The sequence below is a fragment of the Struthio camelus genome, chromosome 15, assembly GCF_040807025.1.
Source record: "Struthio camelus isolate bStrCam1 chromosome 15, bStrCam1.hap1, whole genome shotgun sequence".
NCBI lineage: Eukaryota > Metazoa > Chordata > Aves > Struthioniformes > Struthionidae > Struthio > Struthio camelus.
The window spans coordinates 4,455,614-4,469,262 of NC_090956.1; the positions used below are offsets into that span (position 1 = coordinate 4,455,614).

At 63.8% G+C, this 13,649-nt stretch overlaps 1 protein-coding gene across 3 annotated transcripts in view; it reads left to right on the forward strand.

Annotated features, from left to right (window-relative positions):
- Positions 1-986: 986 nt before the first annotated feature.
- Positions 987-13,649, forward strand: part of KCNJ12 (potassium inwardly rectifying channel subfamily J member 12) — a 31,251-nt gene continuing 18,588 nt past the window's right edge. Inside the window, exon 1 of one of the 3 annotated variants that reach the window (XM_068908074.1) lies at positions 987-2,152. The gene's annotated coding sequence lies outside the window, so the exon portion shown is untranslated. The other 2 variants (XM_068908075.1, XM_068908076.1) reach the window with 2 other exon arrangements.

The following is a 13,649-nucleotide window of genomic DNA, read 5'->3' on the forward strand; positions in this document are numbered from 1 at the left end:
TGTCCCCACGGATGTGCAAAACCCCCATCCCTGCTGCTCGCCTGGATTTCAGCATCGCTGATGGGTCCCAACCCCGCTGGCACCCTCGAACCCCGCCACAGCCAGGCCCTCGGTTGCTTTGCATCCTGCCATCTCAAAGCGTTTGCTAAAACTCGGCGTTTAAGGGTCGGGTTGGTGCCGACATGCAAGCGATAGGGGTGAATTTGGGGCAGATACGTGGGGAGCGAAGGGACACGAGCCAGCAAGGTCTGGCCTCGCCGTGGCGATGCTCTGGAGTTTGGGGGTTTTGGAGAGCGTGGGAAACGGTGATGGGAAGCGAGGTGTGCTCCGGCAGACGTGCCGTCCTGCCCCGGGAGAGGGCAGGGAAGGCTGGGAGAGGTGTGGGAGCCAGCGGGAGAAGGAGACGGGGACGGAGGTGGAGATGGGCCGGATGGGGAGGCGACCGCTTTGCGGGCTGGGTGCAGGATGCGCTTTTTTGGGGGCTTCCTAGTGCTTATGGGGCTGGTGGCTGAACCTGCGGCTCCGCGACGCTGAGCCGAGCTGTGAGCTGTTGGGGATGGGGCTCTCCCGGCTGCGTTTTGAACTGAGCCTGGAAATCTCCAAAAAGGAGCAGGCAGGAGCCCCGGGACGCTAAGCCGCTGGGGTGCAGGTGACCGAGGGCAGAGAAGCCCAGCAAAAATTGCAGGTGGCTGTGGGGTGCCATCCTGTTCGTGACCCCCCCGCGCATCCCCCTGCACCCCTTTACCACCACCGGGGAAAGGGCAGAGGAGGGTTTCGCTTTGCCCCTTGCTGGGCTGGTCCCTCTCCAAACAGGCCGCGCTGTTGTAAGTCAGGACGACCTGGGGACACCCAGAGCCTCCCAAAAAACAACAACCATCATCGAGAAAGAAACTTGGACTCCTATCAACCTCAAAAGAAAAAAAAAAAATCCCCGCCCGCAATAAAAACCAGCGGCTTCACTTCTCAGCCCTCCCTCTGCCCCCGGCTCCTCGCCGCGCGTGCAGCCCCTGCCCCTGAAAACAGCCGAAAGCCGAGCGAAGACTCCAGGGAGGTGGCGAGCGCCATCGATTTTCCATGGAAGGCGCCCAGAAAGGACGGTGATGGACGGCGGGGACGAGAGCCCCGCGCCGCGGCAGCCGGCGCGGGGGAGCTGAGATGGATGCGCCGGGAAGGGCCGTTGCTTTCCCGCGGCCGGGGCTGCCGGAGCCGGGGCCGGGCCGCAAAAAGCAAGCGGAAGCCATCAAGGTGGAGGAAAGGAAGCGAGGAAGAAGAAGGGCCGAAGGGCTCCAGCGAAGCAGCCATTAGGAAAGTGCTGATGCAGAGGTTCACTTGTGCCGCCGGGAAGAGTTGGAATAGTTGCTGTTCACGGACAAAGGCGGTAGGAGGGAGTGGAGCTTTGTAGAAGCTGGAGTCTGTCTCGCTGGGCGTCTGTGTTTCATTCGCTGTCAAAAGCCTCGGAGCCGGGGGGGAAAGCAGGGAAGCGCCGAGCTGCAGCGCTCGCTCAGGATCAGATAGCAAGAAAACCAATAGCAGGGAGAAAAAAAAAAAAAAAAGAAGAAGAAGAAGAAGAAACCAACCCACCCTCCACGCTGAGACTGAAACAGGCAGGTCGCTGCCAACTACACAGCACACATCCGAGCGGCGAGCAAGTCTACCCTCCCCGGGCAGGAGCGGCGAGGAGCCCGCAGGATATTTGATGACACTTTCGCAACGATGGGTCGCCCAGCATCTCGCAGAGCCCATTTGGGGGCGAAGGCTCTGAGAGCACAGAGGGAGTTTGAAGCTAAATTCACCTGAGTCTGGATCTCTTGGTCGCTGGGATTTATTTTTATTTTTTTCCTCCGGGGGGGAGGGGGTAGCAGGGGGAAACCGAACCGACAAAAAAAACGGTTTTGTGTTGTTTTTTTTTTTTTAAATCTCCCTCTTTTTGTTTTTTCGCTGTTGCTTTTTGGAAGAAGATTTTTTTTTTCTCCCCCCCCTTCCCCCCCCCAGCCGCCCCTGCGGGTGGTTGGCATGGAGGGGCTGGGGCTGTGCCTGAGAAGAAGCAGCCGAGCGCCGGGAGCGAGCCGAGCGGATCGGGGGGCCCTCGCCAGCTAACTCGCCAGGACGCCCGGCCCCGAGCCCCGGCGGGGGGGGCTCCATGCGGTGAGAGGTAAGTGCCTGCTCCGGCGGCTGCCGGCGAGCGAGACAGCGCGACAGCTCCGCCGGTCCTCGAGCTCCGTCTAATCCCAAGTCGGAGGAAAAAACAGCAGTCTCATAGTGAGTCAATCCCTTCCACCTATTGCAGCCCCCACGGAGAGGTGAGAAGGGGAAGTTTTTGCAGCGCCGGGCTCTCTAGCGAAGTTCCTGTCCTCACCCCAGACCCTTTGCAGTCGCTGAAGCACCGGGTCGAGGTCGATTTTTACCCGGCCGGCCACCGCGGCGATGCCTTGGGCCCCCTCCCTGCCTCCCCGGCGAGGAGCTCGGCGCCCGGCCGGCCTCGGCGGCTCTGCCTCCGCCGGCCGCCTCGCTCGCGGACCTCAAACTTTTGCACGCCGGCTTTTCGGGCAGTGGCCGGGCAGGGGGTCGTGGGCCCGGCGGGGGTCCCCGCGCGCCCGCCCGTGCGATCGCCGGCCTGGCAGAGCCGGCCGGGCGCGCGGGGGGGCACGGCCGCGGCGAGCCGGGAGCAGCTGGGGGGGGGCGTTGGAAAGGCGAATCGCGAAGCACGGGGGGAAAAACCGAGCAGCCCGACAGCAGCAGCAGCAGCAGCAGAATTGCATCACTGTGATAGTATCGGCGCTGAGCGCCAGCCAGGGTAGTAAAATTGTCCAGAAAATGAGCGATACTGAAGTGCCTCCAGTTAGCACCTGCACGCCTTCCTCTGGGTGCACGAGAATATCTGTATTTTTAGAAGTCTCTCTTAATTATAGAGCAAAGAGTGTCGGAGTGAAAATGGTGTGTATTCAGCAGCGTTCATTGCCGGACAGCTTCGCAGTGAGTCTGAGCACAAAATAAGGGTTTTTCTTGCTCCCCGCCGTCCCCCCGTGATTTCGAACCACCTGTTTTGCAGCCGTCTCTGCGAGCCGGGGCTTGCGGTTTTTATCCCTGTTCTTAGAAAGCGCGACGAGGGACTTTGTTCGCCGGCACCGTTTACTCCGGTGGCGTTTGCAAAGCTCCGGTGAAAAGGGCCCGGACCAAGAAATTAGGAAACGGTTTTTTAACCCTGTCGCCCGATGGGCTGGGGCCGGGGGGGAGTCTTCGTGCCCGGGGAGCCAGGCCTACGGCAGCGCGCCTCCGGGATCGCAGAGGCTCGCGGTGCCTTCCCACGGCCCCCTCGGACCCGACCTGCGGGGGGGCAGACCCGCCGCCCCCCTGCCCGGCTGCCTGCCCGCCGTCGGCCGGCTGGGAAGGGGAGCGCGCGCGCGCGACGCTGCCGGCTCCCCGGGCACCTCCTTCCCCCTCGGCCCTTCCTCCGCGCTGGGAAAACTTTCCGCGTCCTTTCGTTGCGACCGGCAGGTGAGATCGCCTTTGCGCGAGCACAAAGCAACGCAGCCGTCCGAAAAGGATGAAAACGGTACTGAGAAAAGAATCGCCGCTTGTCCCTTCGGGGGCCCGGAAGGCGCCGGCACGCGCGTGCCCACGCGTACCGGCCGCGCTCCAGGAAACGCCGGCTTTCCTTGCGATGGCACCTGGCAGCCGCTCAGGTTCCTGCCTCACATCTGCGGCCCTTTCTAATCCAGCATCGTCTCTGCTGCTCTTTAGCCGAAAGAGTTGTTTCACCTGAAAAAACACAAGGTGGGCTTCCCCCCCCCCCCCGCTAAGGAGCCCCGAGATGATGCTGGGGGACGTGCCGAACGCCGGCGAGGCTGCCGGGGCCGCGCGCAGAGGCGGCTCGGCTGGTTCCCCCTCTCCGTCCCTACGGGCAATGGCTGGAGGGACCCGCCTGTCCCCTCGCCTGAGCCCCCGCTGCCTCCTCCGCCGGCGGGTTTGCTGCTGCTCTCTGCGTTTTGGTGGTGCCTAGCTCCGGCTCGCCCGGCCCCCGATGGCCTCGGCTCCATTTCTGGACTCTTCTGCGCCTCGGCCTCTTGGCTGACGTCCGGCTCGGTTTTGGTTTAATCACATGGGCCACCCAGCCCAGCGCGACGGCTGGCTCGCGCGGATGAGAAGGGAGAAACGGGGCCAGCTCGCCCCTGGTCCCCGAGCCGCCAACTCGCTGCGGGAGCCGGGAATCGCGCCCTGGGCGCAGGGCCGCCGGCCGCTGCAAGCACGAGCTCGGCCCGCCGCCCGGCCCCGCTGTGCCCACCCCGGCCTGGGCGTCCTGCACCCGCTGGGCAGACGCGTCCTCGCACCGGGCAAGCGAGGCCGCGCCGCGAGAGCTCGAAACGCAGCGAGGGGGAGCCGAGCGCCACCGGCTGCTCCAGGCCCCAGGCTGCCTATAGCCTCCCGCGTCGGGGTCCCCCCGGGCGCCTGGGGTGGAGAGGAGGAGGGTGGCAGCGAGGGGGTAGGTGGCGTGGGGTGGCCAGGTGCCTGTCGCCTTGCTGTTCCGTGGCCCAGTTCCACCACCTTAGCTCGTTCCCAGCTTATCCTCTCATTCCTACCTCATTTCCTAGCTCAGTCCCTCTCTCCTACCCCATTCCATCGTTCCTACCTCGTTCCCTCTTTCTTGCCTCGTTCCCTCGCTCCGAGCTCATTTTGTCATTCCAAGCTTGCTCCTTGGTTCCCAGCTCATCCTCTTGTTCCTGGCTTCTTTCCTGGTTCCTAGCACATTCCCTCGTTCCTAGCTCTTTCCATCATTCCCAGCTCATTTCCATTGTTCCCTCATTCCCAGCTCATTCCCTCACTCCCAGCTTGTTCCCTTGTTCCCAGCTCGTTCCCTCGTTCCCAGTTCATTCCCCCATTCCCAGGTCATTACCTGGCTCCCAGTTCTTTCCATAGTTCTCAGCCCGTTCCTGGTTCCTAGCTCATTCCCTCATTCCTAGCACTTTCCATCATTCCTGGATCCCAGCTCTTTCCAATGTTCCCAGCTCTTTCCAATGTTCCCAGCTCGTTCCTGTTCCCAGCTCGTTCCTGGTTCCTAGCTCGCAGCACGGCAGGACTGCCAGTGGGCGATGGTTTTTTGCAGAGCTCTTTCAGATTCTCCCGTTGGACTTTTGAAGCATCTGGTATCACTATCTCAGCGTCATTATGAATTAATTAACATTAATTCCTTGTTCTGGTATCTAGTATTGCCAGGAGCCTTAGCCTGGGCTTTTTTTCTCCTACCCCCAAGTGGAAATGGCCAGATCCATTCTTCACTTGGCAGAAAGCCAGAGTGAGGCCGCGTGGTTGGGGACCACAGGGTCCCCATCCCCATCCCACCCCGTGCTGGGGGGATGCTGCCAGCTTCCCTGCCAGTCCGCCAGCTGGGATGGGGCTTGGCTGGGGTCCGGGCAGAGCTTGGGGTGCTGCCAGCGCTGACCCTAGAGATGCTCGCCCCAGGGGTGCTGCCCGAAGGGATGCTGATCCCAGCATCCCTAGGGATACTGACCTCAGGGGTGCTGACCCCAGATGTGCTGACCCCAGGGGTGCTAGCTGCAGAGGTGCTGATCCCAGGGATGCTGACCCAAGGGATGCTGACCCCAGGGGTGCTGACCCCAGGGGTGCTAGCCCCAGAGATACTGATCCCAGGGATGCTGACCCGAGGGATGCTGACCCCAGGGGTGCTGAGCCCACTGGAGCTGTGGGGATGGGGATTTAGCCGGAGCAGGTGGGAAACGAGCTGGGAGAGAGCCCGGGGTCGTCTCCCTGGGCCGGCGTCCCTCCTGCTCCGTGAGTCACCCCAAGGGAAGCGCAGCTGGGAGCTGCCCCGCGCAGGTGAGCCCCCGGCAAAGTCGGGGCCAAGCAGGATGCGGGTGCCGCTCCCGCTGCCTCGCCGCGTCACCTGCCCCACGTCCTGCCCCACGGAGACGCAACCCTTTGCATTGGTGTCCCCTTTTGTGCCGCTGTCCCCTGCCACCGCCGTGTGCCCACAGCGCAGGGCCGCAGCATCTCTCAGGGCCACCCCAGGAACCCCGTGGGCTGCGCGGCGCGGGCTGGGGGCGCGGGGGGCAGCCCTCGCGGGCGGGGGGATAACCTGCGTGTCCTACATGCCGGGAGCCCGGCTCGGGCTTACATAACGGCCGTGCTGCAGTCTGCTCTGCTCATCCGCCGAGCGGCACAGGCAGAGCTGCAGCGCGGAGCCGATTCCCTGGATGTTTCCTTTTTGGGGGGGTGGGAGGGAGGGGGACGCTTCGGGGGCGGAGGAGCCCTGGATGGCAGCCAGGATCTGGAGGGGATGATGAGCGGGGCTGGCTGCAAACGGGGGCTGCTGGCTCCTGCCCCCGGCCCGCTCCGTCCTGTGACCTTGGGAGCCGAGATCGCGTAGGGGCACCGTGCCCCGCGGCAGGAGGGGCTGGGAAGGGGCAGAGAGCTGGTGCGAGTCCTACCCCTGTCCTAAGCGATGGGCGTGAGGTTAGAGAGGGTTGGGGAGGGACCCCACTGGCATCCACGTTCACATCTCCATCCACCTAGGAGAGCATAGCCCCACTGTGCAGATGGGGAAACTGAGGCAGAGTCTGAGCACAGCGTGCTGTGCTGGGATGGCAGCCGGGCAGCCTGGCCGTGACTGCCCTTGGCATGGGTGAGCAAGTACTGGGGGGACCTTCTGGATGGGGAGGAGGGGATGAGGCTGGCCTGTTGGATACCCATGGTCTGGGGGGGCTTGGGGCTGCGCTGACTCTGTCCGCGGAGCTGGTGTCCCCGCTCGGGTCTGGGCGGCAGCAGGGTGCTGGATGCCGGCACAAGAGCTCAGGGACCTGCAGGCGCCTTGGGCAACATCTCTGGAGCAAGGAGCAGCTCTGGAGCTCGCTGTGCGCATAGAGACGGGCTGGCACTGGGGCTCGTGGTACTGTGGAGCATCCCCCTCTGAAGCATCGCGGCTAAAAAGTCAGCGCGGCTCGCTGCGCCGACCCCGGGAAGGCTCCCGGCAGCAGGAGGAGGGTCCGGGCTCCGAGGTGCTGCCGGCTGCCAGCTCAGCCCGGACCGCACGAGGCCCTGGAGCGGCCTCCCTGGAGGAAGATGCTACCGCTCTGCCGGTGCCGCCCGCCCTCGTTCACCACCTCTCGGCCACCGGGGTCCCGAGGGGACATCCCGCCGGGGCCGCATCCTGCGTGAAACCCTTGTCCTTCCTTTAGTGGAAAGAGCGATGCTACAGCGGGGAGAGGCCGGCGCAGGCTGGCCCCGCTGCCTCCCCGGCTCGGCCCCGCGCCCCCGACATCCCCCTGGGCTGGCATCCCGCCGGCACCCCGGGGCAAGGCGCCTTCACCCCGGTCCTCCCTCCGGCGGCCCGGCCAGCCCCGCCGGCCGCGGGATGCAGCGCGGGCACCCTGTGCCCCGGCCCGGAGGGGGACAAGGGCTCCTGTGATCGAGTCCCTCCCGCGCGGGCCGGGAAAATTGTCGCATTGTCCTCGCCACGAGAGGCTCAAAGGCCTTTGGTTCCTCTTTTGGGACGTGCCTGGAAACGAGCCACTGAAACAAATGCCAGGAAAAAGAAGCCGTCAGTCGCAGCTCCTCTCTGGGTGCCAGCTCCGGCCTTTCCCGGTGCGGCTCCCTCGCCTTGCGAGAGCCCCCCAGGGCGGCTGGCGGGGCTGAGCCCCCGAAAGCGGAGCGGCTCAGCAGCGCCCGCTCAGACCCGTCCCTTCTGCAGGGGGGCCCCGGCCAGACGCGACACCCCTGGAGGCCCAGAGGCGAGGGTGGGGGCCGGCTCTGCAGCGCTCTGCCACCGCCGGCGCCTGCTCTGAGCGGGTGAGCTGCAGGGCTGAGAACGCCCTCCAACTCATTACACGCAGGGGCCAGCTAATCTCCATCTGACAGCGAGTCATCCCTTCTAGCGCTCGGCAGGCTGTAATGACAATGTACTTAAAGGGGCTGATGAATTAAGTGCATCTTATAAACGCATCAGATATTAAAATTTCCGTATAATTACAGTGCGATGGATTATGTGTGGTGCTGACGGGGAAGCAATTCAGTGGAGCCGAGGAATTACAGCCATGGAGGAGAGCAAGCGGAGCGTAATTGCAGTAGCGCTCGGTGCGATGCTGTGAAGCGGGGACGGGCTGGGAGCTGCGGCAGGAGCGGTGCTGAGCATGGGGTGTTTCACGGGGGCTGTGCTGGTTCAAAGATGAGCAGATCTTCTTTTCCTCTTTTTCCTTCTCTTCTCTCTTTTCTCTTTTCTTTTCTTTTTTCTTTTTTCTTTTCTTTTGCTCTCTCTTCTCTTCCTCTTCCCTTCCCTTCTCTTCCTCTTCCCTTCCCTTCTCTTCCTCTTCCCTCCTCTCCTCTCCTCTCCTCTCCTCTCCTCTCCTCTCCTCTCCTTCTTCTCTTCTCTTCTCTTCTCTTCTCTTCTCTTCTCTTCTCTTCTCTTCTCTTCTCTTCTCTTCTCTTCTCTTCTCTTCTCTTCTCTTCTCCTCTTCTCTCCTTCTCTTCTTTTTTCATTTCTTTTGCTCTCTTCTCTTCCTCTTCCCTTCTCTCCTCTCCTCCTCTTCCCTTCTCTCCTCTCCTCTCCTCTCCTCTCCTCTCCTCTCCTCTCCTCTCCTCTCCTCTCCTCTCCTCTCCTCTCCTCTCCTCTCCTCTCCTCTCCCCTCCCCTCCTCTCCTCTCCTCTCTTCTTCTCTCCTCTCCTCTCCTCTCCTCTATTCTCTTCCCTTCTCTTCCCTTCTCTTCCCTTCTCTTCTCTTCTCTTCTCTTCTCTTCTCTTCTCTTCTCTTCTCTTCTCTTCTCTTCTCTTCTCTTCTCTTCTCTTCTCTTCTCTTCTCTTCTCTTCTCTTCTTTTTTTCTTTTGCTCTCTCTCCTCTCCTCTCCTCTCCTCTCCTCTCCTCTCCTCTCCTCTCCTCTCCTCTCCTCTCCTCTCCTCTCCTCTCCTCTCCTCTCCTCTCCTCCCTTCCCTTCCTTTCCCTTCCCCTCTCCTCTCTTCTCCTTCCCTCGCTCTCTGGGCCTCACGTCCGGAGTGACCGCACCGGCAGGCACGCCGCCAGTTAAGCCGGGGGCAGCAGGGAGCCCGGCAGGGCGGTCCGGGTGCGAAAGGAGGCAGCCGGGCCCCCAGCCGGGCTCTGCCGGCCGGGCAGCCGGGTGGCCGGAGCCCTGCGTGTCCGGAGGCCGCCTGCGCGGCGGCAGCCCCGCGCCAGCAGGCAGGTGCGCGCGGCACAGCCTGCCCTGATCCGCTGACACCGAGAAGCCGCGGCGGAGAGAGCACGCGAGCCGCCGGCTCTCCCTTTTGGTGGGACTCGCGCTACACGGTGACGTGCCGGGGGAGCGACCGCTTCGGGAGGAGAGGCTGGATGCCTGCAGGGAGAGGGAGACTGAACGGGAGCAGGCGCTGCTAACGCGTAGCTGAGCTTTACCCACGCGCCGGCAGCCCCCGGTGCCCTGCCGAAACCGCCCGTGTGCCAAGGGGCGCCGGCCGCCCTGCCGAAACCTCTGCGGGCAGGTAAAGCGTGCGGGAGAGCAGAGCGAGGTGCCTTCTCCTGCCAGCCCCCCCGCCCTGAGTCGGGGCGTTTTGTGCAACGAGCTGCTGCCAGTTCTGCCGTTAATTATATGGACCGGTGCCACAATCAGACAAACCGGCGGTGCTGTCCCAGATGGCCGAGTCTAATAAGGGCAGGGAGAAAACCGGGCGCTTGGCTCTGCGCGACGGCACGCACCGGGGCGCGGAGCGGGCGGCCGCCGGGGACCGAAGGAGCCGGCCCCCTTGCAACGGCCAGCGTCCCCCCGCCGGGCGCTGCAGCTGCTTTTTTCCCGCGCCGGCCCGTGCAGCGCTCGCTGCCGTCGAAGCCGAGCGGCGGCGGGTGACAGCGGCGGCGGGGGCGAGCCACGTGACGCCTGCCCGCGCGCTTTCCCTCGCGCTGCCTCGCTAATGAGCAAAATCTGGCGCCGTTTCTGCCAGTCGTTAATTATTATTAATTATTTGTTATGCAAATAAAAGTTGAGGAGCGCGGCACTGCAGGCAACACAAGCGGCGCCGGGCCCGGCTCCAGGCGGTTCCCGCAAGCATCGCCACGGGTGCTGCAGCGGGAGCGAAGCCGGTGGCGGGGACCTGGGCAGGGCGATCGCTGGGGTGGATTTTCGGGGTGCCGCGCGGGGGTCCCGGGGCTCCCGTCTCCCCCCCTTTCCCTGCGGTCTGTCCCCAAGGGCAGCGGCGCAGGGACCGTCTGGATGTTTTAAGGAACGCCGGAGCGGGAATAAGCGGCGATTTCCTGTCTCTGGCCGGAGCGCGGGCCAAGACGGGACCTTGCTCACGGCAACGTTATTTCGGCGTTCCCGTCCTCCCTTTCGGCCCCGCGGCGTCGCTCCCGTCCTGCTCCGCGGGTCCCCGCGCCAGGCTGCTCCGGCACGCTCGCTAACGTCCCCCCTTAGAGGCAGCAGCGTTTCGGCGCCCGGCGGTGCAGCGCCGACGGCCGAGGCCGCGCGGACGGCTGCGTGCTGGACCCAAGTCAAGGCCGCCGTTCGCACGCCGTTCGCTGGAGGCAGATGCCGCTTTCTAATAAAGTGCCGGTCCCCGCAGCAAGCTGCGCTCGTCGTAGCCCGCTCCGGACGACAGCATGGGGCCAGGGCCGTGGCACGTCTCGCCGGACGCTGGGGGCGAAGGGGACCAGCTCCGCGCTCACCCTGGCCCTTTGCAGAGCGTGCAGCGAGAGCCAGCCGTGGTCTTTGCAGGGACCTCTGCCTCCGCCAGGCCAGGCCTCGGCTCATGTAGCGCGGATGTGCCGGATGGCAAATGCTTTGCTCTCAGTGGCACCCGACATCCCCAGCACGCAGGCGACTCTGGGGGCTAGGCTTTTTTCAGTCAAAAAAGGGCCCGTCGGGGCTGCTTGCACCCAAAGGCCACGTGCACCGCTCGGCAGCTGTCTGCCGGGGACGTTTCCCGCGTAAACACCTCGCGCTGGACCTTGGCCCGGCCAAAATAAGGATGCTCTTGACCTAAAGCCAAAGCGCGTTGCTCAGGAACTGGCCCTCGCTGCTAGCGCCGGGACTCAGGCATGCAAACAGCAGCGCGGCAATAGGACGGGGCGCGCGGAGGGCCGGAGCGGCGCGCGGCAGGGAGGCAGCGCTCGGCGAGGACACGGGCAGCCCTGCCTGCACCTACGTGCGGGGCGAGCAGCTCCGTGTTCCCGCAGACGCTGCCAGCGCCGCCGCGGACCAAACCCCAGCTCGGAGCAAGGCCGTGACGGATCCGGCCCTGCCGGGCAGCCGGCGGCTCTAGCTTCTCCCCTTCCCGCGTCGGGCTGGGCCGGATACCGGCGCCAGCATCCTCCCAGCACGTCCCCGCTCGCTCCAGCAGGCACCTGCAGCACCGCTTGTCTTTGGCCTTGCACGCTCCCCCCCGCTCCCCCCTCTCTTTTTCCCAAGCATTTTATATTCCTTCTTCCTCCTCTTCCTCAGTTCCCCCCCCGCCTGCCACCTCCTGTCTCCCCTGCCGCCGTGACCCCTCCGGAAGGGCTTCAGCATCCTCCCCGGCTCGGCGTCCTCACCCTGCTGGAAAAGCGGGCAGGAGCGCACGGGCAGCTTCCTGCCTTCGCACCCTGTAAGTGTTTTGTCAGCAGAGAAGGGCGTTTGTCGAAGCCCCGCCGGCCCGCCGGGAGCAGCCGGCCTGGGGAGAGGCGCCTGGCGCCAGGCTCGGCGCTTCTGCCCCATCCCTTTTCGAAACGCTCTGTTTCGCTTTCCCGGTGGGACGAGCGTCAGGTTTTTCTCCCCTTTCCCTCGCCGGGCGGCTCTGCGACGTTTCCAGCACAGAGTAGCGGAGCTCCCGGCGCTGTCCCCCAGCACGGCTCCTACCGGCGGACGCTCGCGGCCCCTTTCGGATGCGGTGGGGCGTTAGACGTCTCCTTGCTGCCCGTGCAGGAGCTGCTCCCTGGGCTCCTTGCAGCCGGAGGTTAAGGCGCCCGCTCGGCCCCCGCCGAACAAGCCGGACGGCAACATTTCGCCGGCCCAAACGTGGGAACGGCCCCCACGGGATCGACGGGCCCCGCGTGGGACGTTGCTCCCGTCGCTGCTTGGCCCCGGGCGGGTTTCTGCAGCATCTCTGCGTGACCGGCACAAAGCGATGGCCCAAATCCGTACGTTTTGCAAGCTTTTTCTCCGGCTTTGACACAGTTTGGCGCGATCCAAGGCAGCGATATTTAGAGACGTGAGCATCGCCACCTGCATAAAGCAGGGCCTGCCTGCAGAAAGACACCCAAATCCTGCTTATTAGGGTAGAGGGAAAGGCTCCTCCATCCCGACGTGCCCGCTTTGTCCCCATGCGCACGCCTGACGTCTGAGCTAGCAAACGCTCGCAGCCGCTATCGCAGCAAAGCGCTCCCGTCCGGAGACAGGTCGTCACATCATCCCCGCGCGCCGAGCGAATTGCAGACGGTTTGAGAGCAGAAGATGAAAAGGCAAAAACGTCGTTCCCAGAGTTTTCACCCAGAATTATTTGCTCAGCTTTAATAAGAAGTCACAGGCAAAGCAAGGTCAAGTGGCTCGCCCGACTTCCCTGGGCAGAAGCAGTCGAACGGGTGCCGCGGAGCGGCGCCGCTGGCCGGCTCCTGCCGAAGCCTTTGAGGGCACGGGCCAGGAGGAGAGGAAGGAATAAATCCTCTTGACCACGTTTCGGTCGCAGGCGCCTAAGCGCAGCACCTTGCAGCGGGGCAGACGCGGGAGCCAGCGTTGATGAGATTTTGATCATTTTTCCGGAGATGGAGGGGCCGGAGCGGGGTTGGGGGACGGTCCGGCTCGCCGCTCACGCCGCCGGCTCCGTCGCTTTGCCCCACTTTCCCCGGGGGCAATCAGCAGGCAAAATGCTGGGCTCCTTTTCCTGCACTATTCTCGGCTAGTTTGATTAGATCTAGCTTGTTTAGGATGAATCACTCCAGCGCTGCTGGTTGTGACCTTCTGGCCGCTGCGCTGGCTGAGACGCTGCCATTCCCCCTTTTATTGGCAAAAAATGGGAAGTCGCTTTTTCCTGCCTGTTTCTCCCCGTTTGCAGATGGCAATGTAACGACAGCCTTAACCAGGGGCTGCTTGGCAGCCTCCGGGCGCCCGGGAGAGGATGGCGGCGCGGCCGGTGGCGAGGGGGCTGCCCCTCCGGGGTTTTTATCCCGCCGGGAAGGACGGAGGTGACCTAGGAGCATCTCCGCACGACCGATCCGAAATCAGCCCGGCCGCTGCAGCGCTCCGACAGGCGCGTTAATTTAACTCTCCCTTTTCTTCTTTTTCATCTTGTTGATGAAACGGGACGGATTGCGGCCTTGCCCCAAACTGTACGTTCGGTACCGCACGCGCTGGCCCGGGCTCTGGGGCCATTCGAGGGGCTGCGACGCCCAGGCTGGGTTCTGCTAATTTTAGCTGGGATGGAGCCCGGCTTCTTTTGCGCTTAATCATATGGAGGTCAATGGGGTCACACGTAGCGCGAGGAGCTGATTGCTCCCGAGCGCCCATAGCCGGACCCGGCTCCTTGGGTTTATCGGTTTCTGTTTGCTGCATTTTCTCCCGTTTTCTTTCCAGGGGGTTATTTTTAGCTGGGCCACCTCTGCTCCCCGTCCTCCTCTCCCTCCTACTTCCCCGGGTGCTGCCTTTCGGCTCTTGGAGGGGGCAGGTAGCTTATTCGCGGCGACGGAGGCT